General features: G+C 48.4%; 1 pseudogene; it reads right to left on the bottom strand.

Annotated features, from left to right (window-relative positions):
* Nucleotides 1-17,269: 17,269 nt before the first annotated feature.
* LOC123067475 (uncharacterized) lies at nucleotides 17,270-17,913 on the bottom strand (annotated as a pseudogene).
* Nucleotides 17,914-18,086: the final 173 nt, after the last annotated feature.

Here is an 18,086-nt window from a genome sequence, read left to right on the forward strand (position 1 = left end):
TCCACGGGCCTCCGGAAGCCCTGCATCGCCGCCACGTCGCCGTTCCCCTCCTCGGCCACCGGAGACCATCGCCGTCGATTCGCCGTCTCCAGCGCGTCCCCGAGCCCGCTTCGACGCCCACTGCAACCGCGGTGAGCTCCGCCACCGCTTCCCCCTCTTTTCCCCCTCGTTCCCGCACCGTAACCCCATTTCCACCACGGCCGAACCTCCGCCATCGCCGAGCTCGCCGTCGACGCAGCTCCGGTGACCATTTGGTCACCCCGGCGAGTCCAACAAGTCCGTAAGGACCCGTAGAGCATCCCCAGCGCCTCAGCTCCCTCGCCCGCGAACAGCAACGCCGTTTCCGACCGCACCCGAACTCCGGCCGCCGCTCACGAGCTCGCCGTCGTCGGTACAGGCCACCCCAGGCTCGGCCACCACCACCGTTCGACGCGCGGGAGCAAGGGCTCTCCAACGAGCCCAAGCACGGCCTCGCCCGTGCCCTGTAGCGCGATTCCGCATCGCGCCGCCGTCTCGGGCCTCGCCGGCGTCATGTCGCCGGTGGGTTTGACCCACCTTGACCACGGCAGGACCCCCCCTGAGTCCCTGACAGGTGGGCCCAGCCCTGTAGCTAATTAGGATTAGCGCTAACCACTGTTAGTTAACCCCCTGACACTGACCAGTGGGCCCCAGCGCCACTAATCCCTAATTAGGATTAATTTAACCCTGTTAAACCCCCCTGTGTCACATTCCTAGTCTGGTATGACTTAGGCTAGCTAGCTATTTGTGCTTCATATTTAAATTTCATTTAAATTTGAAATGAGGATTGGTGGAAACCTCAGAATCATTTTTTGAAAATGACCCAAATAAAAATTTCTCCAAAAGGGTCCAAGAAAATGCTCATGTTGCCCTCTGAAAATATTGGACAGAGATAAAAATCAAAACAATATTTTTAGGAGCTCATGGACATTTATTTTGGCCATTTGGATTAATTCGATAAATATTTGCATTGGAAATATATTTCTATATATATGAAATATGGTCCAAAAATTATGCCAATTATAAAAGAGCCCTGGAATAATACCATTAGCCCCTACAAAAATTGGCATAATAAAATTAAATGATTTAATATATTTATTAAATCAAACAAATGTCAGAAAATTAGAAAAGAAAACAGAAAAGGGGAGAGAAACTTACCTGGCCCATCTCCAGCTGGCGGCCCAGCCCACCCCCGCTGCCTTCTGTCGTCTCCCTCCTCGGACAGAAGGACGAGGGCGTGTGCCCGACGCTCGCCGGCACGCGCGCGCGCCACCTCCCCCCTTGCTGGCCACCTCCTGCTTCCCCGGACTCCCTCGATGCCCCGGACGAAGCCACGCAGCTGCCCCGCACCGCTCTCACTCTCCCTCGCCCTCCTCTTCTCCCCCTGCTCTCTCTCCCTCTCACCCGAGAACCACCGCCGCCGCCGACGGGCATCGCCGTAGCCACTGGCCTCCCCTCGCCTCCCCGACCCGCTTCCGAGCTCCGCCACAACCCCCTCCACCTCCTCGTTGAGCTACGGACCTCCCGGACGTGCTGCAACGCCGCCACCATCGCCGTTTCCGTCGCCGGCCACCGAAGTTCACCGCGGTCAATTCGCCGCCTCCGCTGCCTCCCCGAGACCACCGAGCTGCTCATCGACCTCGCTGTGAGCTCCTCTTCCATTTCCCCTCCTCCCCGCGCTCGTCCCCGCACTCCAGCCGCCTTCTCACCGGAGCCGATTGCTCCTCGCCGCCGGCCATGGTGCCACGGTGGCACGAGCCCAAGCCGGTCCCTTCCGCGCGCGTCCCCGTGTTCCTGGTGGCGCCAGGAGCCCGTAGGAACCCTCAGTCTCCACTGCCGTGCACCACAACGCCGCGGCCACAAGTTGCCGAACTCCGGCCGCCGCCCTGAGCTCTGCTCCGGCGAGCTCCGCCGCCCCCGCAGCCCTCCGCGTGCTCCACTGGATGCGCGTGAGCGCGGGCTTCGCGTGGGTGGTCTCCGCCGCCCGAATGGTCGCCGGAACGGCGATCCCGAGCCCCTCCGCCGCGCTCGGCCTCGCCGGCGGCTAAACACCGGCGGGATTGACCGGTCAACCACGCTAACCCCCCCCCCCTGAGGCTGACATGTGGGCCCCGGTGCCCCTAACCTTTTAATTAAGTTAGTTTAACCCCTGTTTAACCCCAGTGTCACTGACGTGTGGACCCCACACGTCAGGATTGACCTGGACAGCCGCGTTGACCGCTGATGCAATGATGACGTCATGCTGACACAATTATACATTTTCTGGAATTAAAATAATTCAGAAAATCCAGAAATTGATTTAAACTTCAAAAATTCATATCAATTCAACCGTAGCTCAGATTTAAATAATTTATATATGAAAAATTATCAGAAAAATGCAACCTTTCCATCTGTACTAGTTTCATGCATGAAAAACCAACTTATACATGCTGAATATGGGAAAACACATTATGGCATATATAAGAGACCTAATTTAGAAATGCATTTGAACCTTTGGTTCAAATGGACTTTAAGCAAATTGAACACTAGTTGCATTAGCTCAACAGCATCACATCTACATGCCATGTTCATGCATCATATTGTTGCATATGATTGTGTATTGATTGCCGGCACCGTTCCTTCTCGATAGGTCCTGCTCCGGAGACGTTCCAGAGTACCTGTCTGTGAAGCAGTGCCTCCCTTGTTGATTTACCAGGCAAGCAACCCCCCCCCCCTTGTTCATTTCGATAAAACCCTACTCTCTCGCTCCTGCTCTCAGATATTGCATTAGGACAACAACGATTCATCTGCTACTTTGTGCTGCGGTAGTTGAACCCATTCCTCTGCATGACCTGTCATTGCCACAGTAAATAGTTGAAACCCACTAGCATGTGTAGGAGTTGATTGAAGCCATTGATGTGTTCCTACCATGCTATGCCTGCTATTGCTTAGAGTGTGTCAGGTCTGGTTCATTGGGAATGAATTGGAGTGTCACGATATGTTCTATTGCTGAGAGTTAAGTGTGTGAACACGATTTGGTAAAGGTAGCGGTGAGGGACCATGTAGGAGTACATGGTGGGTTGTCTCACTGGAACCGTCCTTAAGCACTGAGTTCTGTGTATGTTGTCCAATGACTCGATACTACCACACATTGGGTTCCGGTAACTCGACCCCTCTCGACTTATTAACCAACTTGGTCTCTGTCCAGGAGTCGCAACTAGTTTCTGGTGTTTGTAGGTAGTGCTATTTTTCTACCAAGTGGCACCCGGCAGGGTGGGCTTGGGACAGACTAGGCACACGTGGCACGGTGTACCGAGTGGCACGCGGTTGGTGGGCTCGGGAACCCTGTACACATCGTTTGGGGCCGTAAGCGACACCCCGGCCGGATCTCCTTGCGGATGGAACCCGAATAGGCGATAAACCTGGGCTAGAGTCTTGTGTGGTTAGTCAGGTCGTGGCCGACACCCTCGCCAGGCTTCCGCTTGAAGGTTGCCGAGGTACATGACGTGTACATGGCGGTAAGTGGCGAGAGCGTGTGTGAAGAAGTACACCCCTGCAGGGTTAACATGATCTATTCGAATAGCCGGGTCCGCGGTTATGGACTTCTTGGATGCTTACATGGTACATAGACAACTTGAAGTGGATACTATAAAATGCTCAAGACAAGTGTGAGTGTTATGGATGGCCTTCTCGTAGGGAGACGGGGATGAATCCATAGTAGTGTATTGTGTGGTGATTAGTGGACTCGTGTACGTTGTTTCACCTCCAGAGTTTCTGGTAGTCGTAGAATAGGATAGCCACAGAGTCAAAGCTGGCTTGCTGCAACTAAACCCCACATTACCTCTTGATACAGATGCATGTATGATAGGATCTGATGTAAGTCTTGCTGAGTACCTTTGTACTCATGTTGCTTTATTTATGTTTTTGCAGCGGAGACTTCGGTCTTACTAGTGTTCTCGTGGACTTCAACTAGTAGCTAGTACCTCAGCTACGATCTTGATCGGATGTTGTAGATAGTCAGGCTCTTCAGCCTTTTCATTTGTAGATGTCTGTACCCAGACATGTAATGCTTCCGCTTGTTGCTTGTATGCTCTGTATGATGGGTCTTGTGACCCCTGTTTGCAATAAATGCTCTGATGGCTCTTCTGAGCCTTTATCTATATGATTGTTGAGTTATGCTGTGATGCCATGTTGTACAGCACATACTTGCATGTTATGCGTACGTGTAATGTGTATTGCTATGTGTGGGATCTGACTATCTAGTTGTTTATCTTTAGTAGCCTCTCTTACCGGGAAATGTCTCCTAGTGTTACCGCTGAGCCATGGTAGCTTGCTACTGCTCTGGAACACTTAGGCTGGCCGGCATGTGTCCTTCTTCGTTCCTGTGTCTGTCCCTTCGGGGAAATGTCACGCTTTGAGTACCGGAGTCCTGTTAGCCCGCTACAGCCCGGTTTACCGGAGTCCTGCTAGCCCAGTGCTACAGCCCGGACCCACTTGCTGATGACCGACATGTTCGAAGCTGGGTCATGGATGCCTGTCCCTGTAAGTCTGTGCCACTTTGGGTTTACGACTAGTCATGTCAGCCCGGGCTCCTTATCATATGGATGCTAGCGACAATATCATATACGTGAGCCAAAAGGCGCAAACGGTCCCGGGAAAAGGTAAGACGACACCCATGGGGATACCGTGCATGAGGCCGCAAAGTAATATGAGGTGTTACCGGCTAGATCGATGTGACATCGAGTTGGGGTCCTGACACCCTGTCACTGACGTGTGGACCCCACACGTCAGGTTTGACCCCAGCCAGCCGCAGTTGACCACTGACGTCATGCTGACGTCATGCTGGCGCAATAATTATATTTCTGGATTTAATTTAAATCAGGAAATTCCAGAATATTATTTAAACTTCAAAAATTCATAACTTTTATTCTGTAACTCCAAATTGGACAAATTATATATGAAAAATGATCAGAAAAATCCAATCTATCCATCTGTACTATTTTCATGCATGATCAAACAAGTTAAATTGATGTTTTAAGCAGAACAAGGAAAAGCACTTTAAAAGGCCATGCTTGAGTTTGAAATTTGAATCTTTGATTCAAATTTGTTCAAACCCTTCTGGTCTTAGTTACATTAGCCCAACACACTCATATTGCCATGTTTCATGCATGCATCATATTGTTGCACATTGTTTGGTGATGGTTGTGTATCGGTGTCCTTTGCGACAGGTTCTGCCTCCGAGGAGTACCGTGATTACCCTAACGAAGATCCGTATCAGTGCATCGAACCATCAGGCAAGCAACCAATCATTTGATCATATCGATACAATCCCATGTTCTCGCTTCTGCTCTCTTTTACTGCATTAAGACAACGCGTTTCAAACTGTTGTGTGCTACGGTAGTTGAACCCATTTCCTCTGCATGACCTGTCATTGCCACAGTAACTAGATGAAACCCACTAGCATGTGTAGGAGTTGATTGAGCCATATGTATGTGTTGTTCCTACCTTGCTATGCCTGCTATGCTTAGAGTCGTGTCAGGTCTGGTTCATCTGGGTGATGGGCTAGAGTGAAATGTTTATGTCGGTAATGAGAGTGGTATGGTGAACACGATTTGGTAAAGGTATCGATGGGAGGCCATGTAGGAGTACATGGTGGGTTGTTTCATTGAAGCCGACCTTAAGCACTGAGATCTGTATGTGTGATTTAAGAATCAGCTACTACCATGCATTGGGCCCGAAACCAATGGACCCTCTCGACTTCTTATTCACCCTAGTTCTCCGTCCAGGAGTTGCAAGTAGTTTCTGGTGTTTGTAGCCTACTGGAGGCCGTGGACAGCGCTGACCGTAGGGGTGGGCTGTGACGCGGTAGGTACGTGGCCGGGTGTACCGAATACCCGTTAGGTATCCCGGGAACCCTGTTCACATCGTTCGGGGCCGTATGGGAAACCTCGGCCGGACTCCCTGCGGATGGAACCTGAATAGGCAATAAACCTGGACTGGAGGCTTAGGTCATTAGGTAGGTCGTGGCCGACACCCACGTTGGGCTTCCGCTTGAAGGTTGCCGAGTACATGTCGTGTAAACGACGGTAAGTGGTGAGAGCGTGTATGAAGAAGTACACCCCTGCAGGGTTATCATAATCTATTCGAATAGCCGCGTCCGCGGTAAAGGACTACTTGGTTGCCTATACAGTTCATAGACAAGTAAATGGAAACTACTAAAAGCCTCAAGATAAGTGTGAGTGCCGAGGATGGCTCTTCCGTAGGAAGACGGAGGTGGTTCCTCGGTAGTGTATTGAAGTGGTGAGTAGTGGACTCGTGTGCGCAAAACCATTTCAAGTTGGAGTATCGTAGGATAGTCTAGCCAAGAGTCAAAGCTGGCTTGCTGCAATAACTCCACCAACCCTTATTGATAATATGCATGTATGTAGGATCTGATGTAAGTCTTGCTGAGTACCTTTGTACTCATGTTGTTATAATTTACTTTTTACAGAAGACGCTGCAACCCCTTCTGATGGGTTCTATGTAGACGTTGACATCAACGAGTAGGCTAAAGACCCAGGTGGTGATCCTCAGCTTGTGAAGGACCACGTAGTATAGCTAGGCTTTCCAAGCCTCTTTTATTTTACTAGTTGTCTGTACTCAGACAATGTACTTCCGCTGCTGGTTTGTATGACTGTATGACTTGTATGTAGGGTCGTGAGACCCGTATCTTTGCGTGTGTTATGTATGGCTCTCTGAGCCTTAAATAAAGTACTTGTGTCGTAGAGTCATGTTGTGATGCTTCGTTGTATTTGCACATATCGAGCATATTGTGCGTATGATTGAAATGCTTGGTATGTGTGGGATCTGACTATCTAGTTGTTTATCTTTAGTAGCCTCTCTTACCGGGAAATGTCTCCTAGTGTTACCGCTGAGCCATGGTAGCTTGCTACTGCTCTGGAACACTTAGGCTGGCCGGCATGTGTCCTTCTTCGTTCCTGTGTCTGTCCCTTCGGGGAAATGTCATGCTTTGAGTACCGGAGTCCTGTTAGCCCGCTACAGCCCGGTTTACCGGAGTCCTGCTAGCCCAGTGCTACAGCCCGGACCCACTTGCTGATGACCGACACGTTCGAAGCTGGGTCATGGATGCCTGTCCCTGTAAGTCTGTGCCACTTTGGGTTTACGACTAGTCATGTCAGCCCGGGCTCCTTATCATATGGATGCTAGCGACACTATCATATACGTGAGCCAAAAGGCGCAAACGGTCCCGGGAAAAGGTAAGACGACACCCGTGGGGATACCGTGCGTGAGGCCGCAAAGTAATATGAGGTGTTACCGGCTAGATCGATGTGACATCGAGTCGGGGTCCTGACAGCGTTGGCATCAGAGCCGGACTGCCTGTAGGTTCTCCAAGCCAAACTGGTCGATGTTGAGTCTAGAAATTCTTTAGTTATATGTAGGGGAATTGTTTGTGGGTTGGAACGTAAGGCTCTTTTTACTCCTTTATCTTATGACATTCTGATCTGAGTCAGTCCATTCTTCCATCGGGGGTTAAGGAATTAGGATCTATACTCTCTATCAGGATCACGTGTTACTAATCAGTAGTACCTTATAGGTATGATGGATACAAGCCTAGTTCAGTTCTTTTACCACATTATGTTGTTAGAATGGATCCAGAACCTGGATATGATGATGTTGAGTGTGTATGAAATCCTTTGTCAAATGTCTCAAATCCTTCTTGAGCATTTACAGCTGTTATGCTGCCGAAATTTTGCTAGAAATTCTAATGCCTTTGCATTATGATTGTGTTTTCAGATGGCCACTCGTGACCTCAATCAAGTGGTTCGCCTGACTCGATGCCTGGATGTACCCGGCCATACTGCCAAGTTGGTCAGGGTAATGACTGAGGCTGGATACCGCTGGTATCCTGAGTACACGGTCGAAGAGCAATTCCGAGACTTTAATCAAAGCCAGTATCTCTGCACTGTCCGGATATTTCCATCTTATCCTGGATCCACCGAGCCTCTTCACTGCTCCTATGGACTCGGGGTTACTATTGAGATGGCTGTGCAGGACGCCGCCTACTCTGTGATGACCATTATGCGAGTCAGATCTGGTCTATTTCGGGACTCTGATTTCCGGTATATGCCAGGATCACTTCCGGGAGCACAAGGGTATCTCCAGGCTATCTATGCTGATCCCACCCAGGAGGATTCACGGACTCGCACCACTGCTGAGATGCTCGAGGATAAGGACCGTGAAAATCGGGCCTTAAGGTTAGAGCACTTCAATACCCGTGCTGACCACTGGGCCACTTTGACTCGGTTCGCACCGGCGGTGCAAGCTGGATTTTCAGATATGCGCTATCTCTATCCTGTGAGATCTGCTTTGCCAGACGTGATGGGTTGGCGTGATGTAGGAGGCATCACCCCACCTCGCGGTCCCCGCAGGCCACCGTCTGTTGGTCCAAGGCCTCATCCTAGCCCCTATGGTCCACAAGCTCCGCGAGATCGTCTGTTTCTGGATGATCATGTTGAGCTTCCAGGCTATGGAGGTGACTTCTACGAGGACTACTACGGATCGGTCTGAGTTAGTGGTAGTATCACTAGTTCACAACTAGCTGTGTCGTCTATCGTCCCGCGTGACTCGTGGGATATGACCTAGTCTGTACTTTTCCGGAGGTGTAGAAAAATAATGTATAGGAGCTTGGAATGCCTCCGATGAGATGTAATCCTCTTTTCACCGTAATAGTACTTTGTTTGGTCTTGTACTAAACCCTGTATGGTGTGTATGACGATGGAATAAAGAAGCAGTTTCTGTATTTTACCATGTCATACGGATGATCATCTTGCATTTCGAGTTATTCCTTACATTTTATATCCTATGTCGGAATTTTATCATCCTGACTAAATCATTGTCTTGTTTACCTAGGATGGTCAACACGCGCACTAACCCTGCTCCTCAAGAGCAGGCCGAAGGCAGTGAAGTCAGGGATGCAAATCTGCCTCATCCTCCTTCCCTGGCCGAGGTTATGATGGAAGCTGAGAGAAACAAGCGGGAGACCAACCGTTTGTTGGAGCGTATTGAACAGAACACGGCACACCATCAAAGGACTAACGTGGTGTCACTCAGTGATTTTATCAAATTACATCCACCCACGTTCCACCACTCCGTCGAGCCTCTCGACGCTGATGACTGGCTTTGCAGTATCGCTCACAAGCTGCGTTCCGCGCTGGTAGCGGAGGCTGACAAGGTCACCTTTGCTGCATATCATCTTGAAGGCCCCGCCAGTCTATGGTGGGAGAATTATGGAGCTATGCGCCCAGCAGGCCATGTCACTACTTGGGCTGAATTCGGCGAGGCTTTCCGTGAACATCACATTCCGGAGGGTCTCATGGACCGTAAACGTGAGGAATTCTGTAATTTCACCCAAGGCTGACTCTCTGTGGATGTTTACAGCAGGGAGTTTGGTAACCTCGCACGATATGCAACTGAGGAAGTTTCTACTGATGCGAAGAAGCAAGCAAGGTTCCGTAAGGGCCTTAGTCCTGAGCTTCGCCGCGACCTCCGTCTGCATGAGTGCACATCTTTTAAGAAACTTGTCAACAAAGCCATCAGTGCTGAAACTGGTCAGACTGACTATGACGCAACACGCAAGCATGGCCGTGACATGGGTTCCTCATCCGGTGCTGGTCCTCAGAAGCGCCGCGTGTGGGTGCCCAACACCGCCCTGCCACCCAGGTTCACACCGAGGCCATCTTTCCAGGCGCCTCGCCCTGTTCAATAGTCTGCTCCAGCCAAGCCCTATGGGGGTCCAACTAACAATGCTCCTCCATGTACCAGTTCCGTGACTTGTTTCAAGTGTGGGGAATCTGGTCACTATATGCGTGAGTGTCCCCAAACCAACCCCAACCAGTCTGCTAAAGCTGTTGGCCGTGGCAAGCCGACAGGGAAAATATTCCACGCCAAGCCGGTCACCGCTTCACGTGGCCATGTCAACTGTATCTCGGCCGAAGAAGCTCAAGAGGATCCCAACGTCGTTCTCGGTACGCTTCTTGTTAATTGCCACCCGGCATCTGTTCTTTTCGATACAGGAGCCTCTCATTCTTTTATATCCGAAAATTATGCTCGTTTGCATAACGTTGCATTCTGTGACATGCCATCCACTATGGAAATTTCTACCCCTGGTTCTAGATGGCAGACCTCTAGGGTAAGTTATGGAAATGAAATCCAAGTCGACAGACTTGTTTTTCTCGCGTCTTTGATAACCCTTAAATCTTCAGATATTAATATCATTTTGGGTATGGACTGGATGTCAGTTCATCATGCCCAAATTGATTGCTTCTCTAGAACTGTTCAACTCACCCATCCTTCGGGGAAGATAGTCAATGTCTTAACCCGAATAGCCAAGCGACAATTATATTCTCTTAACGCCAGCCCTTTGCCAGACCTTGAGGACATTCCGGTAGTCCGTGACTTCCCGGATGTCTTTCCAGAGGAATTACCAGGTGTTCCACCTGACAGGGATGTTGAGTTCGTAATAGACCTCATTCCAGGAACCGTTCCGATTGCTAGAAGACCTTATAAGATGGCACCCCTAGAACTAGCCGAGCTTAAGAAACAACTCGATGAGTCCTTGAAAAAGGGTTTCATCCGACCTAGCTCATCTCCGTGGGCTTGCCCCGTCCTATTCGTCAAGAAGAAGGATGGTACGGACCGGATGGTTGTAGATTACCGACCTGTCAATTTGGTCACAATCAAAAACAAATATCCACTTCCCAGGATCAACGACCTGTATGATCAGCTCGCTGGATCCTCAGTCTTCTCCAAGATGGATTTGAGGTTGGGCTACCATCAAATCAAAATCAGAAACGGGGACATTCCTAAAACGGCCTTTGTTACTCGTTATGGCCAATACGAGTACACCGTCATGTCCTTCGGTTTAACCAACGCTCCAGCCACCTTTTCTCGGTTAATGAACTCAATCTTCATGGAGTATCTGGATAAATTTGTCGTAGTTTATCTCGATGATATCCTCATCTACTCCAAGAACGAGGAGGAACATGCCGAACATCTAAGGCTAGTGTTGAAGAAACTTCGAGAGCATCGCCTTTATGCCAAATTTTCTAAATGTGAATTCTGGTTGTCAGAAGTGACCTATCTGGGTCATGTAATATCTGGTAAAGGTATTGCTGTTAACCCTGAGCGAGTTCAAGCCGTCCTTAATTGGACTCCACCTGAATCGGTCAAGCAAGTTCGGAGTTTTCTAGGCTTAGCGAGCTATTGTCGTCGCTTTGTCGAGAACTTCTCCAAAGTTGCCAAACCTCTAACCGAACTCCTCAAGAAAGATAAGAAGTTCGAGTGGACTCCACAGTGTGAGCACAGTTTTCAGGAACTGAAAAGACGCCTGACTTCTGCTCCCGTACTGGTACCGCCAGACTTTTCCAAGGACTTTGTTATCTACTGCGACGCCTCGCGACAAGGACTAGGTTGCATTCTCATGCAAGATCGACACGTAATTGCCTACGCTTCACGGCAATTGCACCCACATGAGGAGAATTATCCTACTCATGATCTAGAGCTTGCAGCTGTAGTCTATGCACTTAAAACCTGGCGACATTACCTCCTCGGTAATCGTTGCGAAATATTCACTGATCACCAAAGCCTGAAGTACATTTTCACCCAACCGGATCTGAATCTCAGGCAAAGACGTTGGGTTGAGTTGATCACAGACTTCGACTTAGGAATAACCTACACCCCAGGGAAAGCCAACATCATGGCTGATGCGCTAAGTCGTAAATCTTATTGTAACAACCTGATGTTACAACAAAGTCAACCGCTTCTCCATGAGGAATTTCGGAAGCTTAATCTTCACATTGTACCTCAAGGTTTTCTTTCCACCTTGGTGGCAAAACCTACCCTTACGGATCAGATTATCAAAGCACAGAAGGTAGATCCGGGAATTTCCCGCATCAAGAGAAACATCCAGAAAGGAGTTGCGAATTGTTTCTCCATTAATGATCAAGGGGTCGTATACTTCGGGGATCGACTAGTGGTTCCCAAAGTGCGAAACCTGAGGCGATTAATCCTTAAGGAAGCTCATGAATCTCCTCTCACCATTCATCCCGGTAGTACTAAGATGTATCAGGACCTACGCCAGAGGTTCTGGTGGACTAGGATGAAGAGAGAAATTGCTCAGTATATTGCTAATTGCGACGTCTGTCGTCGTGTAAAAGCAGAGCATCAACGGCCTGCTGGCACCCTTCAACCCTTAGCTATTCCTGAGTGGAAATGGGATAAAATTGGTATGGATTTCATTACCGGTTTTCCCAGGACCAAGAGAGGGAATAATGCTATTTTCGTCGTGGTCGATCGTCTTTCCAAAGTAGCCCATTTCTTACCTGTTCGTGAGAGTATAACCGCTAGTCAATTGGCACATCTCCCGTATAGTGTCTCTCCATGGTGTTCCTTTGGAAATTAACTCGGATCGAGGAAGTCTTTTCACCTCTCGATTTTGGGAAAGTTTCCAAAATGCTATGGGAACCCGTCTCTCCTTCAGCACCGCTTTCCACCCTCAGTCAAGTGGTCAAGTGGAACGCGTCAACCAGATTCTAGAAGACATGCTTCGAGCCTCTGTTATCTCATTCGGAATGGACTGGGAGAAGTGTCTTCCATTTGCCGAATTCGCTTACAACAACAGCTATCAATCTAGCTTGGGTAAAGCCCCTTTTGAAGTTCTCTATGGACGACGGTGTCGAACACCCCTTAACTGGTCAGAGACCGGGGAAAGACAATTCTTTGGCCCGGATATGATTCAGGAAGCAGAAGAACAAGTTCGTATCGTTCGTGAAAAGTTGAAAACAGCTCAATCTCGTCAAAAGAGTCAATATGACCGAAAACATAAGGCTATGACTTTCGAGGTTGACGAGAAGGCTTATCTTCGGGTCACCCCTCTGAAGGGAACCCATCGTTTCGGTATCAAAGGCAAATTGGCTCCTCGTTACATTGGACCGTTTCGCATTCTCGCCAAACGAGGGGAAGTTGCCTACCAATTGGAGCTACCTCCGCACCTCTCCAGGGTCCACGATGTCTTCCACGTTTGTAAGCTCAAATAGACAATCACCAAACATAGGATCATTGGAATTCATCTTACTCAAAGCAATAGACTTATGGAGAATTTCGTCTAGATTTTGCAAGGAATAATTTGGAAAACGTTTCTCAAGAGATTTCCATATGGTGAGGAACACTTAAGAGTAGGCAAGTAACCTATTAAGTTTCTAGGCAAACCTCTAGTGATAAGATTAACAGTCCTAAGATTGTGAATCATGTCAATTGACTCATCAAGGGTAGGATGCATAGGATCAACATGAGGTGCACAAGGGCTAGTAATGTACTTGTTCAAATGATATTCATTGAAAATCACACGCATCTCATTTTTTCACTCATGAAAGTACTCTCCATCAAGTATATGCACTCTATGTCTAAGACTCACCAAAGTAGACTCATCCATCTTCCTCCAATGCTGTTTAAACCAAAGCAATGGAGACCAAAGATCTGATACCAATTGAAAGGATCGAGAAGAGGTGTCTAGAGGGGGTGATTAGACACTCAACACACAAAGTTGGCAGTTTTTAAGTTTTTCAAGTTTGGGTGGGGTTTAAGCACAAGTTTAACCATTCACAATACAAATCAAGCAAGCATGCAAAGGTGTATGAGCAGCAGAAAGTAAAGCATGGAACTTGCAAAAATGTAAAGGGAAGGGTTTGGAGTGTGCAAACGCAATTGGAGACACGGATGTTTTTGTCGTGGTTCCGATAGGTGGTGCTATCGTACATCCACGTTGATGGAGACTTCAACCCATGAAGGGTAACGGCTGCGCGAGTCCACGGTGGGCTCCACCCATGAAGGGTCCATGAAGAAGCAACCTTGTCTATCCCACCATGGCCATCGCCCATGAAGGACTTGCCTCACTAGGGTAGATCTTCACGAAGTAGGCGATCTCCTTGCCCTTACAAACTCCTTGGTTCACTCCACAATCTTATTGAAGGCTCCCAAGTGACACCTAACCAATCTAGGAGACACCACTCTCCAAAAGGTAATAGATGGTGTGTTGATGATGAACTCCTTGCTCTTGTGCTTCAAATGATAGTCTCCCCAACACTCAACTCACTCTCATAGGATAGGATTTGGTGGAAAGATGATTTGAGTGGAAAGCAACTTGGGGAAGGCTAGAGATCAAGATTCATATGGTTGGAATGGAATGTCTTGGTCTCAACACATGAGTAGGTGGCTCTCTCTCAGAAAATGAGTAGTGGAAGTGTAGGCAAGATCTGATGGCTTCCCTCACGAATGAGGAGAGGGTGGAGGGGTATATATAGCCTTGACACAAAATCTAACCGTTACACACATTATACCAAATTCGGTGGGACCGAATCAGAAAACTCGGTCGAACCGATTCAGTGCATATATGACCATTAGGCAATTTTGGTGGGACCGATATGATCAACTCGGTGGGACCGATGTGCAAGGGTTAGGGTAAAATCTCATCTCGGTTTGACCGATTACACAACTCTATGGGACCGGTTTGGTAATAAGTAAAACAGAGAGTTGGTCAGGCAAACTCGGTGTGACCGTATTGCAATAGACAACGGAGAGTTTGCAAGCCCATCTCGGTGAGACCGAGATCCCATCGGTGTGACCGAACTAATTAGGGTTTCTGGCGGTGGCTATGTCAAATGAACTCGGTGGCGCCAGATGGATCAAATTGGTTGAGCCGAGTTTGACTTTTGGTTTGGGACATATGTGGATATGCGAAAGTGGCTGAGGGCTTTGGAGCATATCACTAAGCACTTTGAGCAAGCAAGCCATTAAGCAACACCTCATCCCCTTTTAATAGTATTGGCTTTCCTATGGACTCAATGTGATCTTGGATCACTAAAATAGGAAATGTAGAGTCCTGAGCTTTGAGCTTGAGCTAATCCTTTGTCCTTAGCATCTTGAAGGGGTTCCACATCCTCTTGTCCATGCCACTCCACTGTTGAACTTATCTGAAGTATACAAGATGAAAGTATTAGTCCAACAAGAAATATGTTGACATTAATTACCAAAATCACCCAGGGAGCACTTGTGCTTTCACATGCCAATCATTGAACTTTCTAAAATATTTAACTTGTAGTTCAATGAGCTATATGTTGTAATGAATTACCAGAACCACCCGAGGATTAGTTGCACTTTCACAACCAAACTGTTGTTTTACCAATTCATTTGTGTCAAGTGTCCGCCTCGAGGTGTTCATCTTGACAGAGAAACCCATCCGTAGGGCGTAGCTATTGTAATGATCCTTAGCAACTTGAAGGTTGTCAAACCTCATGCCAACATAGGGTTCCATGGGCTGAGACCCAACCTCATCCTCTCCTTCTTCTCCTTGTACAGCACTATCAACAACTCGAGCTCCTAGCTATTAGTCCTGGTTGGACCAGCAAGTGCCCGTGTCATTTAGAGTATGGCTATTTGACTGCAAAGACACCACTACAGGGACACCACAGGTTGATGACTGCCCTGCCACATGTTCATGGCGCATAGGACTATGCTCAGGTCTTGGTTGCATGGAGTGCACATTTTTTGTCTCATAATCAGCATTACCTCCTAGTGGTATGCTGGGTTGATGTTGATCCATATCATGAGGAAGCTCATTAAGATCAGGAGGAAACTCATTAAGATCAATCATCTTTCTTTTGATGCTGCTACACGCGCCCTTCACATTAAAAAGATGGAAGTGAAATGATAAAATTAATCATCAAAGAGTTTCAAACAACCTACAAACATTTTGTTTTTGTGCAACGACACAATCATAAGTACTTGCACACCAGTATGACATATTAGTTGCACAAACTCTGTATTTTTATCAAAATCTATTTACAACAGGTTTGCATTTTGTTTGCACAGAATGGTTGTGTTTGTTGCACATTCTGCAGTAAATAGGTTGCACAGATAGAAAATAGGACTTTTACTTCAATGTTTTCGCACATTTTTGTGTTGCTGTAATGATGTGCAGGTTTGTTTGGCAAGGAGCTGATGTAGATTTTTCTGCACATAATTTGATGCTACAATTGAGATGACAGGTCCAGATGAAAGAAGAAAGAAGATTTACATGACAGCATATAGTTATAGATTTCATCGGCTTTTCTGTTTTTACTTTTAGTATATTGAACATATTTTCCACTTTTAGGTCAGCAATTTGTGTGGGACAAGATTATATGCGTGACGATTACTATGGTTTGTGGTTTCGTTAGCTTGGTTTGTTTGTCTGTTGCACACTTCGCTAGAGAAGTTGGCGTGGATCATGTGTGTGGTTGCACAAACATCAGGTGTTTTTTGCACAGATACTACAGTTTTATTTGTATTTACTTGTACACATCCATGCACAGGTTGGTTAGAATGCATGTTTAGCTGCACAATTATGCTTTTTTGTTTCCACTGATACTACAAATTTTTTATTGTGTTTATTTGCACACATTCAGGTACAAAGTTGGCTAGAATGCATGTTTAGTTGGCTAGAATACATGTTCAGTTGGCTAGAAATCCATGGTATCTGCAACTCATCCATGGGTGTTCTTGTTGCACACATCTAGTGGAAAGTTGGCTTTCAAACCATGTTTAGTTGCACACGGACTACATCAAGTTTTTTCTGCTAAAATTCTCCCTGGGTGTGTTTGTTGCACACATCCGGGAGATAGTTGGTTCGAAACAATTGTTTACTTGCACAGGAAAGTGAATCAGTTGTGCAAATATCATATCCACATATTTTCTAGTGCTTTTCTTGGTCTTCCTTCTCCCTCCAATCATGGAGATTTTTTACTTGATTTGGGAGATTCAGGGGGAACTGGCAGGGGAAAGTGAACAAGGTTTGATCTGGGAGAGCAAAAGAATTTTCTCACCTGATGGTGTTGCCTGGTAAGCCTCTCTTCTCTTATTGTTTTCTGACCCAGATCTCCTCACCTAGAGTGCTTTGCCATGTCAGCTCTACAGGATTTGGTTCATGGCCATGGATCCCTTTCTTTCGTGGGGAAGAAGCTGGGCGACCAGCGGGGAGAGTGGGTGGGCGAGGGGGCGTTGGAAGTTGATCGGTATCACGTGAAAGTGACCGGTGGTGGGGATCCTGATTTTCCTTTGTAAGCGCATGGGAACAGCTGGCCCGGAAGGACCAGGGGGACAGTTGCTTACCTTTTCTGGTCGGCCGCTCGCGAGCGCTAGCGAGCCAACGACCGCCAGCCAGACGCGTCCAAAACACAATTCAGAGTAGAGATGTCTCAATCAGAGCCGAGATGATCCATTCTAGGCCAAAGGACAGAGCTACCAGCAAAAGCAGTGTGATAAGGGAGTGTGGAGGAGCGTCTGCTACCTGAAGGAGGCGGTCGGCCTCGGTATCGGGATCGGTCATGTTGCGGCCGTGCACGTTGAAGCTGAGCGAGGAGAAGGGCACGAAAAAGGCATCGACGGCGTCTGGATCCCGTACCCGGACGGCCTCCGACACCCACGGCCTCGCCGCTCCTCCTTGTTGTTGTTGTTGCTGCAGGGAAGCCATCATCCAGTACTCCATGCTGTGTTGCCGCATGATCCTGCCCGTGGAGGACGGCCACGCGAGGAACGTGGTGGAGTTCCCCTCGGAGTCCCCCATCTCCGCGGCCATTCCTCGAGGCGGTCATCATGGCGATGTGGAAGCGCGGGGGGAGGGGGTGTCTTACGTGAAGACGCGGAGCGGCGAGGCGGGCGAGCACCTGGCAAAGAAGGGGCAGAGGTTGAGGAGGAGGATGCTGGGGGGGGGGGGGCTGCGCGGGCCGGGGAGACGAGGTAGATGACGGTGGAGGAGAGCGCGAAGGCGAGAAGCAGCAGCCCGAAGACGGCGGCCACCGTGCGGATGCTCGGCACAGTGGGCATGGCCGTGCCGCCCGCCGTGGGTTAACCGACAGCCGGATTCAAGGATTCAATGGGTATACTACTGGTTGAATTGACAAAACGGCAGGAGGTATCTGCGAATTGTTCAGCGATGAATGGGCCGGGCCAGCTGGCGCCACTTGGTTACCTCTGATTGGCTCAGGACTAAATTTGCA

Source organism: Triticum aestivum, chromosome 3B, assembly GCF_018294505.1.
Source record: "Triticum aestivum cultivar Chinese Spring chromosome 3B, IWGSC CS RefSeq v2.1, whole genome shotgun sequence".
In the NCBI taxonomy this organism is placed as follows: domain Eukaryota; kingdom Viridiplantae; phylum Streptophyta; class Magnoliopsida; order Poales; family Poaceae; genus Triticum; species Triticum aestivum.